The sequence below is a fragment of the Podarcis raffonei genome, chromosome 2 (assembly GCF_027172205.1).
Source record: "Podarcis raffonei isolate rPodRaf1 chromosome 2, rPodRaf1.pri, whole genome shotgun sequence".
Classification (NCBI taxonomy): Eukaryota; Metazoa; Chordata; class Lepidosauria; order Squamata; family Lacertidae; genus Podarcis; species Podarcis raffonei.
This window is the reverse complement of record NC_070603.1, coordinates 42197992-42221998: the sequence shown is the minus strand read 5'-3', so window position 1 is coordinate 42221998 and position 24007 is coordinate 42197992.

Below are 24007 nucleotides of genomic sequence, written 5' to 3'. Positions count from 1 at the left end.
ATCCCGTCATTTCCCTCCCCGCCCAACGCAGTTCCAGTGAGGAAAGTAAATCAAATCTGAGGATAGGAGTTGACTTATTGTCAAGGAAAATAGGAGAGGATGGTTCCTTCCATGCGAAATTAAATTAATAGTCAAGATTTCACTATATCCATTGTTTAATGTTTAATGTTTTGTTTTTGAAAAATCGGTTTATGAAGTTTCCAGAAGACAGGCAATCCATTAATTTCTTAGTAATTCATCTCATTATTAATTATTTACTGAGCAGGGTTCCCGCCCCCCCCCCCCCGGCCGCAGCATTCTGTGATGCTTTCAACCAAGCTGAAACATAACAGAAAATACCAAAAACCCAACCTGTTCCATGCGGAATGTTTGTGATTCTTACAAGAAATTTGGGTTTGGGTTTGGGTATTCCATAAAAAAATATGAGCAACTGAGCTATCAACAAATTAAAAAGCAGCCTTAGTTTACTGTCTTCTTTTCCACATTGAATTCCCCACTCAGGGTATGTCCATGTTCACTTCCTCCTCCATCTATCACTATTCCCAGCCTGCTCTGTGTCATTTATTACCTTTTTTTTCATCTTACACCTTCTCCTGAAAGTCTCTTTTCTGTTCCAGCTCAGTATCAGACTCTTCCACTATTTCTCAGCATCAGCTATTGCAAATGCATCCTTGCCAGAAATGTAAAGCTAAAGTGGGTGTGAATTGCGGTAAATACTGTTTTTGTTTGTGTGTTTGCTTCTTCCCATTGCTGCCTTACAGATTAGTTCATTTTTGCAGTTTGTGAAGGAGTTTCTTGGGATTAATGTCAACCAGGAGATGGTTGTCAAGCTGTTGGTTAGGAGACAAACAACTTGGACACATGCTGTAAATTCCACTCCCTGACTGGATTGCCATAGGTGATAACATTTGCTACTGAATCTCCACAGCATCACTAGGCTTCAGCTCACTAAGTGTGTGCTGAAACTGAAAATACTGCCACATATTTGCTCAGTATTTGAGCAGGGACCAGTACGGAACAGCCCTGTAGACCTGCTTCATCCTGTTTGCAGAAGGATTCTGGTGGGGGATAGATCTATCAACAAATAATGTATAGAGATGTTCTGCCTGTGTACCTGTGTACCTAGAGTGCTTCTATATTTCTGGTTCTTGGAAAGTGAGAAGTCAGAGGGCTGCCATCTTCATGGATATCTTCATCTGGGTGGAATAAATTGGTGTAGAGAACTTCTATAGGGAAGGGAAATGGTAATTGTCCCGACAGGGTAATTCAGAGTAAGCTACCAAAGAGCTGAAAAGGTTTATGTCCTGTGTGAATAGCTTGGCCTCTGGGCTTCAGTTCTCTCGACCCCATAAGACATCTGATTATGCAGCAGAATAAAAGCAAAGATATTAAACACAGATAATATTGCTTTTTTGTTTTGAAACAAAATGTTTCAGAGAGAGAGAGAGAGAGATTTAGAGATTTGAAATAGAAGAAATGACTGTTCTGTTCAGAATTCATAATAACTATCTTGGACTTGAAACAAGGAGAAGAACTGGGAGCAAGAATGTAGGTATCATTCGCTAAGGATTACAGCTACAATGTTCTAAATAGGTGCTCCTTATTCTAAAACACCCTGGTCCTATAGACCATAAAAGGTGCCACATATTTCTTCATGGATTTCTTCTGTGAAATATGCTGGATGTCTCCTATTCCTGTTCCCATAGATGGTCATCCTGAAGCATACAGTCATACTCCCCCTGAAGGAACAGGTACATAGCTGGGGGGGGCGGCATTTGTAGATTCAACTTTATTATCTGAGTCCTAAGTGGCCTGTTTCCCGTTCCATCTGGTTTACCAGCTATGGACCTTCCTTGATTGGGAAAGTCTGGGCATGAGGATCCAAGCCCTAGTAATCTCCTTGTTAAAGGTAAAGGGACCCCTGACAGTTAAGTCCAGTTGCGAATGACTCTGGGGTTGCGGCCCTCATCTCGCTTTACAGGCCAAGGGAGCCGGCGTTTGTCCGCTTCCACAGACAGTTTCCAGGTCGTGTGGCCAGCATGACTAAGCCACTTCCGGCGAAACCAGAGCAGCGCAAGTTTAGCTTATCTACTTGCACTTTGATGTGCTTTTGAACTGCTAGGTGGGCAGGAGCTGGGACCGAACAACGGGAGCTCACCCCATCGTGGGGATTCGAACTGCCGACCTTTCGACTGGCAAGCCTAAGCGGCACAGTGGTTTTTTTTTTTTTTTAATAATATTTATTAAAGGTTTAAAGATTACAGGAAAAAAAAGAAGAATGAAAAAATGAAAAATTAAATAGAACAAATCAATACTTCACAATACATAGGAAAGAAAAAAAACAAAAAACAATACAGTAAAACAGAAAAAAGAAAAACAAAAGCATTTAAAAACACATCCAATATTACCATATCTTTATCTTTCATTTACTTGTTTCATCGACCTCCTCACACCTCCCTTTTTTGTATTCTAGTTCAATTAGCTGTTTCAGCAAATCCTTTCCATCTTACTCAATTTTTGTTCCATAATTTATCTTAACCCAATCTAACCTTAAATTTTCCACTTTGACCCATTAACAATCTATTTTTACTTAATTCTTTATAACCTTTCTGCTAAAGCCATGCAACTTCATTCCAGCATCCTTCTAACATTCCTTAATTTTACAGTATTTCTGTAAATAAAGTTTAAATTTTTTCCAATCGTCTTCCACCGACTCTTCTCCCTGGTCTCGGATTCTGCCAGTCATTTCCGCCAGTTCCATGTAGTCCATCAACTTCATCTGCCATTCTTCCCGGGTGGGTAAATCTTGTGTCTTCCAATGCTTTGCGATAAGTATTCTTGCTGCTGTTGTAGCATACATAAAGAAAGTTCTATCCTTCTTTGGCACCAATTGGCCGACCATGCCCAGGAGAAAGGCCTCTGGTTTCTTCAAGAAGGTATACTTAAATACCTTTTTCATCTCATTATAAATCATCTCCCGGAAAGTCTTAATCCTTGGGCATGTCCACCAAAGGTGAAAGAATGTACCTTCATTTTCTTTACATTTCCAGCATTTATTATCGGGCAAATGATAGATTTTTGCAAGCTTGACTGGTGTTATGTACCACCTGTAGATCATTTTCATTAGATTCTCTTTTAAGGCATTACATGCTGTAAACTTCATACCTGTGGTCCATAACTGTTCCCAGTCAGCCATCATAATGTTGTGTCCAACATCTTGTGCCCATTTAATCATAGCAGATTTCACTATTTCATCCTGCGTATTCCATTTCAACAGCAAGTTATACATTCTTGACAAATTCTTAACTTTGGGATCTAACAATTCTGTTTCCAATTTTGATTTTTCCACCTGGAAGCCTAGTTTTTTGTCCAAATTATATACCTCCATTATTTGATAGTAATGGAGCCAGTCTCGCACTCTATTTTTTAATTTTCCAAAACTCTGCAGTTTTAATCTATCTCCCTCTTGTTCCAGAATTTCCCAATACTTCGGCCATTTGGCCTCCATATTGAGTTTTTTCTGAGCCTTTGCTTCCATTGGTGACAACCATCTTGGGGTTTTATTTTCTAGCAGGTCCTTATATTTTATCCAGACATTAAACAATGCTTTTCTGACAATATGGTTTTTAAACGCTTTATTTGCTTTAACCTTATCATACCACAGATATGCATGCCAACCAAATACATTGTTAAAACCTTCCAAATCCAACACATCAGTATTTTCAAGAAGCAGCCATTCTCTCAGCCAGCAAAAGGTGGCTGATTCATAATAAAGTTTAAGGTCTGGCAGGGCAAATCCACCTCTTTCTTTAGCATCAGTTAATATCTTAAATTTTATTCGAGGCTTCTTGCCCTGCCAGACAAATCTAGAAATATCTCTCTGCCACTTCTTGAAACGGTCAATTTTATCCAAAATTTGCAAGGTTTGAAACAAAAACAGCATCCATGGCAATACGTTCATTTTTATCACAGCAATTCGGCCTAACAGTGATAATTTCAAATTTGACCATATTTCTAGGTCCTTTTTCACTTCCGTCCAATATTTTTCATAGTTGTCTTTAAATAAGTTCACATTCTTAGCAGTCATATTCACTTTCTTAACCAATGTTAATCCTGTCTCCTGAAACTTATCTCTCTCAATCACAGTTAAATTTTTCTCTAGAACCTTAGTTTTCATCTTGTTCAACTTAAAGCCTGCTACCTGACCAAATTCTTGAATCAGTTCCAGTACTCTTTTAGTACTAGATTCTGGCTCCTGTAAAGTCAATACTAAATCATCAGCAAATGCTTTCAGTTTGTACTGTTTAGCTCCCACTTGTATACCTTTAACCAACTGGTCCCTTCTAATCATATTTAACAAAACCTCCAGGACCGATATAAAAAGCAATGGAGAGATTGGGCAACCTTGTCGTGTTCCTTTCTCACAGTGGTTTAACTCAAAGCGCCACCCGCGTCCCCGCAATCTCCTTGTTAGACTACTGTAAAATACGCTGCAGGGAGCAACCCTCGCAGAAAGTCCTGAAGTTGCAGTTGCAAGGGTTCTTGGCATGGCATGGAACAATCTGATCACAGCGATTCTCAATTGAGCTGCACTGGCTGCTTAATTGCTACCAGGACCAGTTACAGGCATTGCAAAGCCGTGGATGACTTAGGATTCAGATACCAAAGGGAGCCTTTCCCCCACATTGACTAGCCTTGGCCTTGTGATTCACAAGTGAGGCCATGCTCATGATCCCATTGACAGGCAGGGCCTGTTGTGCAGCAATCCGCAGCCAGGCCTTCTCTGTGGTAGAGTGAGGCACTTGCCTCAGGCAGCAGATACAGTGGTACCTCTGGTTGTGAACAGGATCCGTTCCGGAGGCCCGTTCACAACATGAAAAGCCCGCAACCTGAAGCGCCATATCTGTGCAGGTGCGCAGTGCGATTTGACGCTTGTGCGCATGCACGAAGCGTGATTTCGCGTTTGTGCGCATGCGCAAGTGGTGAAACCCGGAAGTAACCCTTTCCGGTACTTCTAGGTCGCTGCGGGACACAACCTGAAAGAACGTAACATGAAGCAAACGTAACATGAGGTATGACTGTACCGAGGAGCAATAGACTGTACCGAGGAGCAGTCAGCATTCTAGGTTGATCCTCCTGAAATTCCCCTCCCATCCCCATCTATTGGAAGTCAGAGCTCTGTGTTCCACACAGTCTAATCATTCACCCCTTAACTAATCTGCTGCCCTCAGGCGCAGTGGAGGGTGCTATCTCATTGCCAGTGTTGAAGGAAGATTTGATTCCAGTTCAGTCAGCTTCTAGCCATGAAATGCGGGCTGGGGAGCAGCATCTTGTCCTTTGCCTCAGAGAGCAAAACGTCTTGTGTTGGCTCTGGTAATGATCTACCATCTGTGGACCTCCTTCCCTTTGGCTGTCTCCCTTACTAGTGGTTTTTTGGCAGCAGCTAAAACCATATTTATTCACAAAGGCTTTTGTGGTGTGGGAAAGTTCAGGGTTAGGGCTACGTTTACATCTGCTGCTGAAGCAGTTTAGTGATGGAACGTTCTGCTTTTAATCTTGTGTTAATCTGTTCTTTTCTTGCTTGCTGTTTGCACGCTGCCCTGTCTAAAAACCTAATAATAATAAACATGAGGTTGATAATAATACCTGGAAGTCCAGGCCAGCTATTACTCATTTTGCTTTAAAAAAGAAAATTGTTTAAGGCACTTATACGCTGCCCTTCATAACAGGGAGGTTTGCAATGCAACTTAAAAACAAAACAGCGGCAAGAAGATATGCAATGAAACAATTAGAACCAATAAGCAGAAAATACAATTGCATAGCAATAAAGGACAGCGGAGTGAAACCTTTCTTCTCTCCATGGTTTGCAACAGAGCCTCCTTTCAGAACATAAAGTATAAACCAATTAAAAATGTCTTGTCCTGATGCCTGAAGGACAGTGCAGTGGGTGTCAGGTAAGACTCCCTCCTGGGCTCCTTCAGCTCTGGAAGCCTTTGAATCTGCTACTACAGGCCTGGAACTATTATCCAGAACTGAAGAGTGTTACTACACTGCACCCGGAATTATAAAGCCTAGCATGAGTATTTACAGAAAGATTATTATAATCCACTGACAGCAATGCACCTCACATTATTATGTCAAAAGGATAAACTAATGTAGTCAAATGCTTGTAATGATATTTTATGAGAGCAGAACATATTTTATAAGACAGCTGTTTGTGTACACTGTTCTACCTTTTGCAAGCAATCTATTGGGGACAATCCAAAGTCGCTTGTAAAACAGAGGACGTTTTGAAAAGCCAAAGGGGTCACATAGATTTTTGCCTAGCAGGAAGTTACCAGCAAGATGTGCCCATTAACCCGATTAATGAAGTTCAAGCGAGTTTTCTTCTCTCTCCCCCCACCCCACCGCCCCACCCCTCCCCCAACTTATCAAAGGATTTCTTTTTCTGAAATGGAGAGATGCCAGAATTCCTTGCAGAAAACAGTTTCAACATTGGTCAGGACTATATGCTACATTAATCCATGACTCTGCTGAAAATAGCAGGCATTCCATAATGTGAATAGGAACGAAAATGATCGAGAAATGGTTGGTTGGGGGGAATCAGTTCTCAGTGAGACCAGCAGGGAAAGGAAGCTAAGAAGTAGCTAACTAGTTTTTCCTTCTAATCCAAATCTCTGTGGATCATTTATTAGCTTGCAAACATCACACATACGTTTCACTCCTCCATCACCACCCTCATAATGTCTGTTTGTTAATTTACCCCTTTTGTGACATATGGCATTCCAGCCTCGAGTTGGACAAGATCACCTCCAAGGAAACCCTCAAACAAAGCACAGCAGAAATGGCCTGCTGTAGAGTTAACTGCTATGTACAAGTCTTTGGATGGTGAAATTAACACCAAGTTTTCCATTGACGGGAGTGACAGCATGCCCAGGATAGATACTGCAGCTGAACTCTTGACAGCTCTGATGATCTCAGATGTCAGCTTCTTGGCGGAACGAAGAGGAGTAGCCTCCTCCATGAAATGTGATTGCATTATGGGCTCTGTCTCTATGATGGACAAATTACATGCCACGTTATAAACTCCCAGTGAATTAGAGGGAATAAGGGAAACTAATTGGATTATGTGCTTGTCAGGGGGCTGGTTTACTAAGGTATGAGGACTGCTGGAAGGGAGAAGAAGCTTTGCTGGCATCAGTAGCCTCATGCTTGGAGAAGTTGCTAGGCCTGCATTCAGGAGAGTGGTACTCGCCCTCACCGGAAAAGGCTCAAGGCCAGGAGACAAATTATCCTGGATTCTACTAGCACCTAGCAAAACAGGCAGCTCGTTTTATCTGCTGCACTTGTTGCACACGCGCTAATCATTTCTGAATGAGAGGACATTTGGCATGCTTATCCATGATTTCAGAAATTTGAGGTTTGACTACTGAAGTGTGCTTTACATGGGGCTGCCCTAGGAATCTATTCCATGTTCTGTTTTTAATCCCACTCTTCTGACAAATTGCTCAGGACAGTGTGTGATGTGCGTCCCTTGCCCACTTTCTACCATGTTATTCTCACAACAATACAATAAGGTAGGTTTGGCTGAAAGATGGTGACTGGTTGAAGGTTACCCAGTAAGGTTCATAGTTGCATAGGGTTTAATCCTGGGATGAAGATGACTCAGAAGCTCCGGTGATGGAGGAATCCCAGGTTTCACTTCCCAGCGATAGGTGATAACATTTTCTGTCCTTTTTGCAGCAACTCTATTGGCTGCCTGTGATCTCAATTCAAGGAGCTCGTACCTCTAAAGCCCCTCATAGCCTCATGCCAATATTTCTCATAGACCACTTCTCTGACTATGAACTTCCTTGCAAGCAATAGTCCTCAGAATCAGGCTCTGCTCCATTTGTCCTCACTACGTGAGGTGCATGCTGGTGTAAGGCATTTTGCACCCTGGACAACTTCCACCCCACTCATGAACAATTTCCCCTTCATTCCAGAACAGTTAGGCTCCGCCTCTCATTAGCTGCCCTGCCTGCTACCCTTCAAGTATGGGAATGGCTTGAACATGGGTACTGGGTCCTCTGTGACTCTGTATTGGGTACCGAGTCTGCATCTGGTACTGGCAGAGAGGTGCAGAGTCCGGGCCCTTGCCCCCGCCCCCCAAAAAAACCAAACAAACACTTAAGCAGAAGCAATCTGGCCAGCCGCTGAGGCTGAGGCATGTACAGCTCCCCCATCCCAGCACAGGGAAGGGCAAGAAGATGGAACTGGCTGTGATGAAAACAATCTGTGGTCTGAAATGGCCTCCCCATGAAGGGTTGAATTAGCTCCTTCCTTAGCCTTTTGTAAATGGTCTCCACTCTTGTTTTTTCCAGGTTGTTTTGAGAGGCTGACTGGAAACAGACTGCCTCAAGTGGTGGTTGGCTTTCCTTGTGAAATCTACTCAGTTGAGTGTGGATTTCATGCTCTTTATTCAGCTCATAGTAGTGAGGAATGGAAGTTCTCCCAAGATGTCTGCTTTATATACATTATTTACACAATGGGCCCCATGTGATTGGCTAATTCCGGGATTCTCCTGCAGGCCAATCAGGTTGCAGATTCACTTCCACCTGGAGTTGGATTGGATGGCTCCTGCGGACCAATCAGACTGCTGCATTCTGGATCCTACTGTTCTAGGACCAATCAGACTGCTGCATTCTGAATCCTATTGTTCTAGGACCAATCAGACTGCTGCATTCTGAATCCTATTCAACTCAGTCCATAACACCTTTATTAAGAGTTTTTTAAAGCAGAGGCTGGATAGACTACCAGGGATGCTGTAGGAGGTTTCCTGCCTTAGCAGGACAGCCTCTGAGGTACCTCCCAACTCTGCGATTCTGTTACAGACTGCCCTCTTGGAAGTCTGGTTTACTGAGTGTCGGTTGTTTCTTGTTCTGTGAAGTTGTTATATGATAGTGCTTTACTGTATTTTTACATAAGTCACCTTAAGCCTTTGAAAGGTGGGATATAGATATTTTAAATAAATGAATACCTGTGGTGAGATATTTCCCACCCCACCCCCATGCCCGTAAAGGGCCCTTTGCTAGTCCTCCAGATCTCTATAACTATAGCCAGTGCAGGGACCTAAACTAATTCCAACTTTACAAAGGGACTCATCTTGATTATGATATGGCTTTAAAACAAAACGTGCTGCTATGGTTTTCTCAGCTAAGGCAAATCATTTGTAAACTAGAGAATGAGAGCAGTTCACTGTTGATTTACAGCAATAAAATAAATGCTAACCAAAGATTTCCTGTCTCAGTTGAGAATAAGCCAAAAAACATTCTCATGAAAAGGAAAAATAGAAACACCAGGGACACATTCTGAGAACAGTGGTACAATTTTATTTCACATATACCTAAGAAAGAACATGATTAGAAGCCACCCACGGTACATTGAACATTGTGAAGAGACCTCCTGGGGTGAGCAGTATTTTATGTTTTCCTGTACTGTGTGTGTGTGTGTGTGTGTGTGTGTGTGTGTAGCAACTTTAAATTATGTATCTTACACTTTACACTGTATTTCATTATATAATTGAACCAATGCAATACGTATTAATCTTGAAATGAACTAACATGACTGGTCTCTGTTGTATTGCTATATTTTGTTCTTTTTAAATATCCGTTCTTATTGCAAAACTGAAATTAAAACATTTGTATATTTTAAAAAAGCACACTCATCTCATTATAGTAAGCCTTGAAAAGATCTCAGTATCTGAAACTGAGCTTGAACTCCGCCTTTCTTTTGACAAAACGGCTGAAAAGAACCTAAGAAACTCAATTTTTAAAGTTATTAACTAGTGGTTTGAATTCTGGCTGTTTTGGTTTTTATGTTAAGAAGGACTGGACTTGAAAGAGAAGAAAAAAGGACTAGACTTTTATCAAGTGTTAACACTGCTCCATAAAATAACTATACAGAAGAGTGGATATGATGAGCAGCAACAGTGCCAGCTGGCTTTCCTCCTCCACGTCTTCCCTGCCTCCGTCAGAGAAAAGGCCAAAGGGGTCCTTCCTCAGAGTGAGGCATTCCATGTCACGTGGCCAGGAAAGCACACGCACTGCCATCACTTTGCTGCAGTGCTAGAAGTTCAAGGGGGTGATGCCTGAGCCTCTTGCTGCCACCCCATGAAAAAGACCTCAGGCTAAGTCCCTGGCATCTCTGGGGATAGGGAAAGACTCCAGTCTGAACATCACTCACTGATTTCATTGGTAATGGAAGCAGGAAGGGAGGTGTGAGTGGGGTAGTCAAATAATAATAATAATAATAATAATAATAATAATAATAATTATTATTATTATTATTATTATTATTATTATTATTATTATACCCCACCCATCTGGCTGGGTTTCCCCAGCCACTCTGAGCGGCTCCCAACAGAATATTAAACAGAATGAAACTTCAAACATAAAAAACTTCCCTAAACAGGGCTGCCTTCAGATGTCTTCTAAAAGTCAGGTAGTTGTTTATTTCCTTGACAACTGGTGGGAGGGTGTTCTACAGGGCGGGTGCCACCACCAAGAAGGCCTTCTGCCTGGTTCCCTGTAACCTCACTTCTCGCAGTGAGGGAACCACTAGAAGGCCCTTGTGCTGGACCTCAATGTCTGGGCTGAACGCTGGGGGTGGACATGCTCAGAGGTGTGTAAGGGAAGTGGGAGTCACATGGCTGATTCCCGAAGTCAGTAGTATCCGGCACTATAGGGAATGCGGGAGTGAAGTTCCCAAATCATGGACCTGAATCATAGAAACATTGAGTTGGAAGGGACCCTGTGGATCATTTAGTCCAACCCCCTGCAATGCAGGAAGACGCAGCTGTCCCATGTGGGGATGGAACCTGTGACCTTGGCATTATCAGCACCACACTCTACCCAAGTGAGCTACCTTGGGTTTCATTGGACGGTGCTCTCACACTACAGATGGTTGCAGCCTGAAGTCATCCAGTAGCACCTTGGCTTCTGCAGCATGGCATGGGTGGGTTTCAGCCCTTTCCTCCATTGACAAGCAGTCCCTCCCAGTCTTCACATGGATTATTCTGTCTGCTGCTACCTGCATCAATATTTTTGAGACCTTAAAGAACAGGTGTTATTTGCCATGCCATGCAGGCATGACTGGCAAAATGTAATCAAAATAAGTGCCATGGATCCAAAGAAAATGTTTCCCTTTTAACACAGTTATATTTTAAATTTACAGTAATTTGATTTACACAGAGCTTTAAGAAACGACCTTCTTAAGCAGTGCAGACTTGGGCAAAGTTTTATGTAAGTTTTCCAAACACTTCATAGAGCTGCTGGAATGAGAAAGGGGAGGAGAGGAAAGGTGCCAGAAGTGGAACGCATTAGCAAGAACACTTCACTTTTTCTGGAAAAGCTCCCCACAGGTAAAGGGAGGCACATAACAAAACTTAATCACTCCCTATAAAGCTTTCAGCAGTAGAAGAGTCTCCTAAGATGGATTCAGAAGGGGCTCTTTAAGTTTTCATCTCTACTATGTTCTGCAACTGTGAAGTGAATGCTACACAGGGAAGAATTGGGTTGGGGAAAGGATCCTTCTGCCCGAAATAGTTAGGAGCACTATCAGCTTCAGAAAAAGTACCAGTGAGAAAAGCTTAGTAAAGATATTTTGATTTTCCAGCCATTCTTGGCTAGCTACTCTGTTGCTTGATGAGTGATTTGGGCACAGCAAACAAATGAGCAAACAAACCACACTGAAACCATAATTTTAAAAGTGCCCACATTTGCATATAACATGAAACCACACTTAAGGTTAGTAAGCCACAACAAACCATGGCTTATTTTCACTAACAAAATTAACATTATGTGTGAATGAGGCTAATGTGCTGCTTCTCACATTGTCTCCTTGTCTCTGCATTTGAAACTGCTTTACTTTCCCCTCTGTAAAACTGTCAGCAATTGACTCTGCCTTTATTCTCTGTTATCATGCATTGACTGGTTATTCCTATTTATCTCCCTGCTTAGACCAGCTTTCTTCAGAAGAAAAAAAGACCTTAGGACTTGTTCTTTGCAATTCTGAGTTGTTGCCAAATAGCATGACCTTGCACTGTATTTTTCACCTCAACAATGCAGTCCCTTTTAACTCAGTCTGATCCAACCTTTTATTTGTCCTTCTTCTACAGCTAAATTCTTCATCTCTGGATTTATGACTTATTGGTTGTTAAGCTGTGTTGGCCATAAAGTTGAAGGTTGATTTATATCAGAGCTGGGAAACCTGTGACCCTCCATATGCTGTTAAACTCCATCTTCCATTATGGTCCATGGCCAGGGATGATGGGAGTTGTAGTCCAGCAACATCTTTTGGGCCACAGTCCCTAATTAATCTGACAGTCTGGGTTGGATGCAAGTTTGGCTGACCCAACAGATGTGCAGCTTAACATGTGCTAAGGGCTGAACTCCAGTTATCTGGCTGTTTGCCAGTTGCCAATACTTTTCATACCTATTCGCCTAACTCCCTCCATACTTGAATATTACTTTGTTGTTTGATGTACCTGGCTCTGCCTTAATGAGGCCATTGCACTGACCTCCTGACAGAATGGAATTTTGCAATGGCAATTCTGCTAATAGTGATCCTGACAGATTTTGTAAGTAGATTGGATTTGCAGATAGGTCACATAAATCATGTTTTACAGAGTCATCTTAACCATGGCCATAGGTGGAGATGGTTTTCTCTTTAACAGAATCTGTCAGTCATAGTCTAGTTCAAGTTGCCTCAAGTTCACAAGCTAAGGGTCAAATCAGAGACTATTCATCAACAATCCCCCATCCCAGATTTACAAAAAGCAATAAAATGGACTGACACTGCAAACTGGAAGCTGTCAATTAGCATAAGAAAGGACCTTGGATAAATAGGCATTGTAAGAGGATCCTGGTCATAAAAAGAGCAGTTTTAAATTCTATTTCCAGCTAATTGTGGAAAATAATACCTTACCCAAAAGAGCTATAGTGTGGAAGGAAGCACCTGTACATTGAAAATAAGCCTTTAATGTATTCAAAAATATGTATTTAATGTGTTTGAAATGACTACATTGAAATGAGATAAATAATAATAATAATAATAATAATAATAATAATAATAATTTATTATTTATACCCCGCCCATCTGGCTGGGCCTCCCCAGCCATTCTGGGCGGCTTCCATAGAAACCAAAAATACAGTAAAATATCACACGTTAAAAACTTCCCTGAACAGGGCTGCCTTAAGATGTCTTCTGAATGTCAGGTAGTTGTTTATCGCTTTGACATCTGCTGGAAGGGCGTTCCACAGGGCGGGCGCCACTACCGAGAAGGCCCTCTGCCTGGTTCCCTGTAGCTTTGCTTCTCACAATGAGGGAACCGCCAGAAGGCCCTCGGCGCTGGACCTCAGCGTCCGGGCAGAATGATGGGGGTGGAAACGCTCCTTCAGGTATACTGGACCGAGGCCGTTTAGGGCTTTAAAGGTCAGCACCAACACTTTGAATTGTGCTCGGAAACGTACTGGGAGCCAATGTAGGTCTTTCAAGACCGGTGTTATATGGTCTCGGCGGCCGCCCCCAGTCACCAGTCTAGCTACCACATTCTGGATTAGTTGTAGTTTCCGAGTCACCTTCAAAGGTAGCCCCACGTAGAGTGCATTGCAGTAGTCCAAGCGGGAGATAACCAGAGCATGCACCACTCTGGCGAGACAGTCCGCAGGCAGATAGGGTCTCAGCCTACGTACCAGGTGGAGCTGGTAGACAGCTGCCCTGGACACAGATTTGACCTGTGCCTCCATGGACAGCTGTGAGTCCAAAATGACTCCCAGGCTGCGCACCTGGTCCTTCAGGGGCACAGTTACCCCATTCAGGACCAGGGAATCCTCCATACCTGCCCGCCTCCTGTCCCCCAAAAACAGTACTTCTGTCTTGTCAGGATTCAACCTCAATCTGTTAGCCGCCATCCATCCTCCAACCGCCTCCAGACACTCACACAGGACCTTCACCGCCCTCACTGGTTCTGATTTAAAAGAGAGGTAGAGCTGGGTATCATATAAATGGATTTTAATCCCATAAAACCTGAGATTTGCTCTGAATCTGTTGTTGCCAAACATGGTTTTCCACTCTTAAAATGTGATCAAAGAGTCTGCCCTTGATTACAAATGTTCATAGCACAGATCTTGCAATTTGATGTATCTTCTGGGTTTTGGTTTTGTTTTGTTTTGAGGGGTTGGTGACTCCCATTGTGGCATCTGAACTCATGATTCTGAGCTGAAACCTATTTTTCTGAACTTGTTTCAGCTGAACATAAAAGAACCAGAAGAGCATGTCAGGCAGAGCACCAGCACTTGCCTTCATCTGATCACTGACAAGGTTGGAATGTGTTGCAGCACCCTAAACAGCAGATGTGTGAAATTCCCCCTACTTCACATTGTTGTATCTCTTGCCAGCAAATGCTGTGCCTTTAGGCTACATACATTTGAAGTGATTTCTGGCAAATGCAGTTGCAAGGGTTCAGTCTAGCTTTAAATAGTTCAAAGAGGTCCATCCTTTAATTTTTTCTTTTATATAGAAAAACCTATGCTTTCTTGGGTATCTGCTGTAAAAATCTGTTTATCATCTATCCTCTGGGTTATGGGGTAGCAGAAAAGAGAGGCGTGCAGCTTCTTCTGGAGGCTTCTAGTAAAATCTCAGCTCAGTCAAGTCAAGTGGGCCCAAGATTTTCAAATGAGGCAGGGTGTGCATGCCACTGGATTTACAGGCCAGCATCAGTGCAGGCTTCTTCCCAGTACAAAATGTGCTGGTTCTTCAGGAGGGCATTAACTATTTTAGGGTGGGATTCAGTCACATACCAGCAAATCCAGTTTCTGCAATTATAGTTGATTGGGAGGTCTTGTATAACAAACCCACTTCTCACAAAGATCAGATTTTTTTATAATAAGGAAAGTGATGGGGAAACACACTGGCTTGTGTGGGGGTAACAGTGCCTTTGACACATTATTTATTGTGTATCGTAATACACCACCCTCCCTCCCAAAGAAGCCTGGGCCTGCAAAGAGGTGAAAAAACATATTGAAAACATATCATCTAACACAATGTCATCTGACCTCCCTGCAAACAAATCAGAACAAATGCTCATTAAAAAACCTATATTGTCTAAATTCCCTATGAACAAATCAGGACGAATGTGCCATAAACTTGTCATCTGGAAGCGCCACAAGCTAGATCCTTGATTCAGCTAGTTTAGTAGTGTCAGCACTATGGGCAGTGTCTCTCTGGGGTTTCTCACGGGGTCTCTCCGAAAGCTACCTGAAGACACCAGGGATTTAGCCTGGGGTATTTTGCATGCAAAGAATGTGCTCTACCTATTCCAGAATGTACTACTAGATTCCAAACTTAAGTTACATGAAGATAAAGGTGCTTTTGCAAAGGGCTTACTTTGAAGACCGGAAAGATTGGCCTTGGCAAGTGTTACATGTGTGGGGGGGGGGCAACCCAGAGCTGCCTGAATGAAATGAAAAAACGATATTGAACTCACCTTCAGTTAGCTAATTCTAATTTGTGCATCAGGCTAAAGTGCAGAGGGCAAGATCAACAGTGTCCAGGGGCCTGACCTGATAAATTTCTGGTGTAAGCTAACTGTCCATCATTTTCCTATTTGTAATGCTATATTCCTGGATCATATTCCTAGCAAATAATAATAGCAAATAATACACTGACAAATCAGGTGAAGTAGTCCATCCACTTGCTTTAGAACTCTTCTAGAAGCTAATACCTTTTGAATCTTAACATAGCTCCTTTGATAGACAGTATTTCCATGTGGACATGTAGTTTGCAAAGCACATAGATAAGCACTGTGCCCCATGCAATCTGAGCCACCTACTCTCAGGGACAGGGGTTAGAATTTACCTCCACTTCAAAGTTCTTACAATATGCATTCATTCATTTGTATGGGAGTGCTTCAGGGCAAAGACTGCTCTCTGTATGCAATGACCTGACCCTTCTCTCTTCATAGTCCTATTCTGGGTTCTGGTCTTCAGTTACATAGAAAGGTGAGAATTTAGGAAATATGCTTTGATTCTAAACTCCATCCTCTTCGGCTGTATTCCCTCAGCAGATGCCTACTCTGCAGCAGGGCTCTACAGCAGCCTAAGGGCCTGCAATCCCTTCTGGGAAACATTCTGGGAATCACATGCCGGTGGTGGGTGGGGCCAGGAGACTAAAGTAGGCAGGGCAACAATGCAAATGTTGCCTTCATGATGTTGTTTTTTAGTCGTTTAGTTGTATCTGACTCTTCGTGACCCCATGGACCAGAGCACACCAGGCTCTCCTGTCTTTCACTGCCTCCCACCACTTGGTCAAACTCATGCTGGTAGCTTCGAGAACACTGTCCAACCATCTCATCCTCTGTCGTCCCCTTCTCCTTGTGCCCTCCATCTTTCCCAACATCAGGGTCTTTTCCAGGAAGTCTTCTCTTCTCATGAGGTGGCCAAAGTATTGGAGCCTCAGCTTCAGGATCTGTCCTTCCAGTGAGCACTCAGGGCTGATTTCCTTAAGAATGGAGAGGTTTGATCTTCTTGCAGTCCATGGGACTCTCAAGAGTCTCCTCCAGCACCATAATTCAAAAGCATCCATTCTTCATGTTGTAGGCTACTTTAAAACACAAACACATCTCTGTTGTCCATCCAGGCCACCAAGAGGCATTATCAGAGTTGAAGGACACATTCCAGTCAAGCAAAAAACACTCAAGGAAGATGCAAAACTGGGCCAATGAGGGGTGTGTCGACTGGGGGGAATCCTGAGGACAAGACTGAGGGTCTGGATGGACACATTTGGCCCCCAGGCATAAGGCTCCCCACCCTTGCCCTACAGGTAGGAAATTCACCATGTGAAATGCCAGCCTTTGATGAGAAGCCCTTCAATGCCCCATTGCAAAGCTAGAGAAAACAAAGACATACCCCCAGCCTGCCTCAACCTCAGTTCTTTCACTTCGTCAGCTCTGGTTTTTATTGCCTGCACTTTTTAATTACAAATTATTGTTATCATCCATCACTATATTTCATTCATAAATCAACTTTATACAAACTTCTTCCCTGTTTGTCTCAGAGCCTGAGGTGGAAATGGGGTAAACTGTCTATTTGGTTGACAGTTAATTAAAAAGTGCTTTTAGATTTATTGGACTAAGAGCAACAACCCGTTCTCCCTACCTTGGAGAGGAATTATAACGCATGTGTTTGGCTAATTCTTTCACACTTGCCTATAAACCTGATAAGCTTGCAGTAACTCGTGGTGGGTGGACAAACTCCCCTTGGTTTGCCTCCGTTTCTTCTCACTTTTTGCATACTTTCCTTGTTTTGCTTACAAAACAAACAAACAAAAACCCTCACTGCTTGACTCTTTCGGCAAGAAAAAATGACAAAAAGTATATGGGTTCAGCCATCCCCTTTTGCCAGCCTTTCATGGACTCCTCACTCCCATGAATTATAAGGAGCCTCACCACCATTTCCTTCCTTTGTCTTCTCCCAAATTAACCCAAAGGCAGGGAAGAAGAAGAAGAAGAAGTTGTTGATTGACTTGCTTTCCTTCCCTCCCCTCTCTAGAGAAGTTGAAACATTTCAGCAGTGGGATCCCAGCTGCGAGAAGGCCTCAGTGACATGGTTATCTGGGTCTTCTGGTCAGTGGAGGGTCCTCCCCATTAGGGCAAATGGGGCACTGAACCTACCAACCTCAGTCTGCCCTCAGCCAGCCCCCACCTGCCTGCTTTCTTACTTAAAATCAGTTGAGAAGGGTGGCAATGCCTGTCAACTTCCTGCTCCTTGGGGCATGTACACATTTGCAGCTTAAATGAGCTTGTTTCCTCCCACTACATTTCAAGTCACATTTTAGATTGCTGGGCACACCATGACCAGGTTACCTGATTTGTTTCCCTGCCCCTACAACACCCACCCACACCCATTCAATGGATCTGTCATCTGTGCATGCAAAATGGGTGTCTAAAATGTGCACACCTCAGCTTTACCGAGGCTTACGCTGTCGAACTGGATGGAAGCTGGGCTGAGGGAAAGTCCCTCAATAGGCAGTATTTCTCAAGAAACTACATGACACAAAGAGATTGTGGTGAACATCATGAGTACTGGACTTCAAACACCACCAGTGGGAGTGCATTGGAGCCAGAGTAAATGTTAATGTGAATGACGCCTCAGTCATATTGTTGCTTTGCAGAACACAACAGAGAAAAGGATGGGGGCAAAGCAGCTTTTTAGGGTTGCCATACATTTAGAATCTCCTGGACATACCTGGAATACTGTAGTCGGAAGCAGTGTCTGGGCAAAACTCAGCAAAAAATGTTCGGGAAAATCCAGACATATGGCAAGCCATGTCGACAGTGTTGTTTTTGCTGATTTTCCTAAAAAATAGCTCAACAACTTTTGTGTCCGGATTTTCACTTCTTGAAATATGGGAACCCCAGAAAGCTAGAATTGGTTGGGTCTGCCTATGATGGGCTTTGTTTCCGCCTGTCATCGGCCTCCCTGCTTTCCACTCTACCAATCCCAATGTGCACCAGCTACTACTGCTCCAGAGCACTCTTGGAACCCTGACAGAAAGCTTGACGCCACTACTGCTGGTTGCCCCTACCTCACCATCAGGTAAATCTGAAGGAAAGGAAAGGTAGCAGGAAAGGGAAGGGGGAAGGGAAGGAAGTCCAATTGCCAGACAGCAGTGGTTATGATGGATGAACCCCCATGGGGCTCATATGAACCTAAGCTCCAGTTTTGAAGGGTCTGGGCTTTCCTTGAATTAGGATGAGTCATTCTTCACTAGAGGAGATCAGAAGAACACAAAAAGAGCCTGCTGGATCGGGTCATTAGCCCATCTAGTCCAGCATCTTCTTCTTACACTGGTCACCTAGATGTCTGTGAGAAACCTGCAAGCAGGACCCTTCTCCTGTGGCTTCCAGCAACTGATTCAGAAGCATTACTGCTTCCAACCATGGAGGCAGAACATAGCCACCCAGAGAGGCTGGGGCAACCCACTTGGGCCAGTAGTGACCGACAGCCTGATCCTTTGTGAATTTGTCTAGTCCTCTTTTAAAGCCATGCCAGTTGGTGGGTGATCATGTTCTGAACTTGGCCTGCCTGAACTTGGACTCTCATCTGAAAGAACAAGCCAGTTTCTTCGCTCCCGTGGTGTTTGCTGCAAAACACATGTGTGATTCTGTGTAGTTATGGTGACCTGAAAACAGCTCCTTTGTCATTTGGTAGAGGTGCTGAGCCCTGGCACAATGGGTGTCTTGAGGCCAGTAAATCTAAACGTCCCTTTTAATTAACTGTCAGTCGACCAAGCAGTCTCCCCCATGTCTAACTGAGACTCAGAAGAGAAGTTCAAGAGGTCTGGGTAGTTTCTCAAAGAAGTGATCCTGGATATGTAATTACTACAAATGCTCCCACAGAGCATGAATGGAAACATCACTGAAGAAAAACATGGCTGCAAGCCAGGGTGGGGTGGGGGCTTTTAATCATCTGAGGACCAAAAAGGAAACATAGGCTGTGTTGGTGTTAACACACACAAGAACAATCCACCCTGAAGTTTCCATGTACAAATCTCCTGGATATTTATTAGATTTGTCAGTTGCACAGTGGTGATCATGCATCCCTGCCAGTATCCCAGGTTTTAGACCTGTAATGCTTTAAAATTAATATAATTGTTTAATAAAATAATAATAATAATAATTATGGGTGGCTTTCAACAAATTATTAAAATACAGTAATGCATCAAACATTAAAAGCTTCCCTAAACAGGGCTGCCTTCAGATGTCTTCGAAAAGTCTGGTAGTTGTTCTCTTTGACATCTGGTGGGAGGGCGTTCCACAGGGCAGGTGCCACTACCGAGAAGGCCCTCTGCCTGCTTCCCTGTAACCTGGCTTCTCACAGTGAGGGAACCACCAGAATATGAAGCTTTTGTATCCCACTATTAGGATAAGCCCCCCAGGTGCAAGTAGATAAATAGGGACCGCTTACTGGCAGGAAGGTAAACGGCGTTTCCGTGTGCCAGATGCAGCTTTGTCACGCTGGCCACGTGACCCGGAAGTGTCTCCGGACAGCGCTGGCCCCTGGCCTCTTAAGTGAGATGGGCGCACAACCCCAGAGTCTGTCAAGACTGGCCCGTACGGGCAGGGGTACCTTTACCTTTACCTTTTATTAGGATAAGCACAAGGGAGCATGACAGTCTCTTTCCCATCCATCCATCCATCCATCCATATATATCTTCACATAGCATTCTGTAGTACCTGCAATGGGGTTCTGCAGCAGCTCTAGCTCCAGATTGTTGGGAAAGTTGTTGAAAGAGCAGGATGCTGACAGATTGGGAAGAGCTCAGCTAGACTGATAGACAAGAATGGAAGGAGAAAGGGAAGTCTTGCACTAATTGAGCTCTTATCTGAGATAACAGAGGAACAAGCAAGATAAGGCAAATTGTAAGGTACAGGTTATAAGAGAAGTTATTAAGAGATAACAAAAATAAAGGATCAGCAAGGAAGGAGAAGGACTGGGTGCATAGTGGATAATTTAAAGGAAATGAATACAAAATTATGCAGGAAGGAGCACTGGGGGAGATCGGAAAGAACAGACTTTGATCTGACGAAGAATAGTGGAGTTCATTATTAGGAAAGTGTGATTGCATAGGAAAGAGATACTCATTTCTTCTTTAATTATAGTCCCAGCATCATTTTGTCTAAGTAGACCTTCAAAGCAAATTTGTGAGTTCTTCAACAGGCAAAATATTTTGAAAGAATCCAAGAGTTTTTGATCAGATCAGTATTTTTTTTCAGAAGAAAAATCCATTCAGTTGACATTACACACTCATTTAGTTGGCATTATTAGATTATTTCCATGGAGAAATTTTGCTGGTCTCACAGGACTCTTCTAAGCATATGTCCTGTTCTTTTCCTTTGGCAGAAGTCACAGGAGACGTGTATCACATTCACCCTTGAATCCTTGTACAGGAAATAACTAAGGTTCCATCCTGTGGCTGCATCTTTCAGTGTGAGCCCACCTTCTGAAATTAAATTATCATTGAAACGGATCGAGAAGTTTGTGATTCGAAGCCATCCATTCTTTAACTGTGCCTCGTGACAAGGCTGAGTCAATTGGATGTTCACTGTAGCTTTGAGTTTACTCACCCAAGGCTGCTGTGACATTTTCTTCATTTCTTCCTTTCACAACCCTTGTATGCTTTTCAACACATCCCTCATATCTGTCATTAAAGCTGCTTTGCCAGAAATTTGCTGCTGCGGCGTTTACTCACTTTGCTACATGGAGTTTCATTTTCTAGGCAGTCTTTTCCCAGCAACGGTGGTGGACCACCATGTGCAATTATTATTTTAAACTGCAAAGTAAACTGAGTGCTCTGGCAGCGAGTACACAGTGCTATGCATGTCTATTCAGAAGTCCATCGAGTTCCATGTAGCTTATTCCCAGGTAACTGCGTATAGGATTGCTAAATATAGTAAACAAGCAAACATTACTAGCCTACCTGGTGAATGTGTCTTGCATTAGCTAAGCAAGAAGTGCATTCTATGTTTACACATATAGGTTTGAGTAAGGGGAATAGTTAAAGTGGAATTTGAATGCTGTTTGAGATTTATAAAAAGCTTTGAGAGATGGTCGGTGTAGTAGACAAGAGTTAGGAGGAGGAAGCTGTGCTCCCTGATTTGCTGCTGCTATTTATTTCTTTTTGAGTAAAGGCTCCTAAATGAAACGCTACTGGCATTATGTCTTTGGATCCCTGGCTTCCGACCATTTTCCGATATCTATCTTACACACCCTGTCAGCCACCAACTTCTCTCCTTCCACCATTTATCCTATTCCATTTCAAGCACTTGCTGAAGCCTCCTCCTAACACAGGCAGGAGTTTAACATTGCCTCTGTGCAGCCGCGCAGCCAATGCCCTTCACAGCACGTTCCTGGCTGTTAAATATTCAAGAGGCTGGGTCTGCTGCTTGTTTTAATTTCCTTTGTGGATGGATCACTTACTTTCCTATCTACAGATTAGCTGTGTGAAAGTGGGTGTTTTGGTGGGAGAGTATTTCCTGCCTGCTTAAGCAAATGCATCACCTCCTGCTGTCCGGAGCGCCAAACACAGCAGGTTCCTCCGTGCATTAGTGCCGCCCTTTGTAACATTGTTATAATGTTTATTAAGCTGTAGACACCCAGGAAATGAGTGTTCCTTTCCAGCTGGCTTCACTGAAGACCTTCCCCCCGCCCCGCACGGCCACCCCAGGATGGGCTGTGAGCAAACCTTCTTGGCTATGTGGGCCCAGTGAGGAGAGAGGCCTACAAAAATGTGTCAGATAGACTCACCTGTGTGAGTACTGGCTTGGAAATGAATTCTGTGTGAAGTCAAGGGCTTGCTCTACTGAAGCAATAAGAAGATTCTTTTGAGAGTCAATGTGATGTAGTGGTTAGAGTGTTGAACTAAGACTGGGGAAACATGGCTTCAGGTCCCCATTCAGCCATGAAGCTTACCTTGGTCTAGGTGCAGTCTCTTGGCCTAATCTGCCTCACAGGGTAGATTAGGTTTGAGGGGGGAAATGTGGGTGGGGAGAGAACCACGTATGCTGCTTTGATCTCCTCCAAGAAAGAGGTGGGTTACAAATAAAACCAATATCATTCATTAGGAGTGTGCAACAGCCGCAAGATTCACGTTAAATCTGTTTCTGCAGTACAGTCGTGCCTTGGTACTCGGACATTTTGGCTCCCGAACGCTGAAAACCTGGAAGTAAGTGTTCCTGTTTTCGAACTTTTTTTTTTAAGCCAAACGTCTGTCGTGGCTTCTGATTGAGTGCAGGAAGCCCCTGCAGCCAATCAGAGGCCGCACCTTGGTTTTTTAATGGTTTCGGGAGTCAAACAGACTTCCAGAACGGATTACGTTTGAGAACCAAGGTTCCACTGTACTGTACTGTGTCTTTCCGATCCAACTTGCTTTTTCACATGTATATCAAATCCATTAGATCCTAAGCTCTGCCCCCATCCTCCGTTAACTACACTGGTGTATCTAAAAACAATTATGACTTTTCCCTCCTTTTCATAGCCCATACAGATGTTCCCTTTCATTCACCCAGCTGACACAGTGAGCCAGAGGTCCACTCCAGACAGGGGATGCTGCTGTTTCTGCCCCCAGACTCCTGTATCACATCATACTTGTTTTTCAGAGTACTGCTTTATGGATTTCCTATTATCATTTTTCAAGCACGGTACAGAGAGTAGAGGAAACTCTACTAAGGCAGGTTAATCAGCTTCCCAAACAGCCTCTGTTTTCCATCCCCAGTCTTTGAGGGGCTTTGGACTATGTTGAATAGGCTGTGGCAACTGAGCAATCATTTGCTTGTGAATGCAATTCAGAGCTCACACATCCTTCCTCCCTCTTCCCAGCAGAACAGCTGTGATTAAGCCCACAGGACAACTGAGGCACTTTCTGACAATTAGCAAAACCACACTGCAGAGGAAGAAACACACTGGAAGGCCTCTCTCTGGCCAGCCTGAACTTTGTTTTCTTCTGCAGTCTGATTAAAAGTGAGATTAAGTCCAAGATGGCTGGTTCCCTAATTGCTAGATTCCTGTTATATATCAACCACCTAGTGAAGTTTATTTCCCCTCTTCTTCTTATCTGCCACCTGCAACAATCACACTGCCTTATTACAGCAAACACCCTTTGAATCACTCTTCTCCATGCCTGCTGGAAACCTTGACACAGTCCATCTCTGGTAAGTAGCAAATTAATTCTGGCTCTGAACACACCTGACCCCTGTGCTTGGCAGCAACTCCAGGTTACCCGTGTGTGTGTCAGATAATTGCCTGCAACTCTGGGTAGGTTGCAAGACCTCTCCTAACGCCTTTGCTATCACTCACAAAGGCACGAGTAATCTGTTTCTCAGGCGCCTTTCGCACTGCCCCCCTCCGTGCTGGGCTGAGCCCAGCAGCATAGAGATTGGTGCTCCTCAAATCCCAGCAGTGGGACTGGC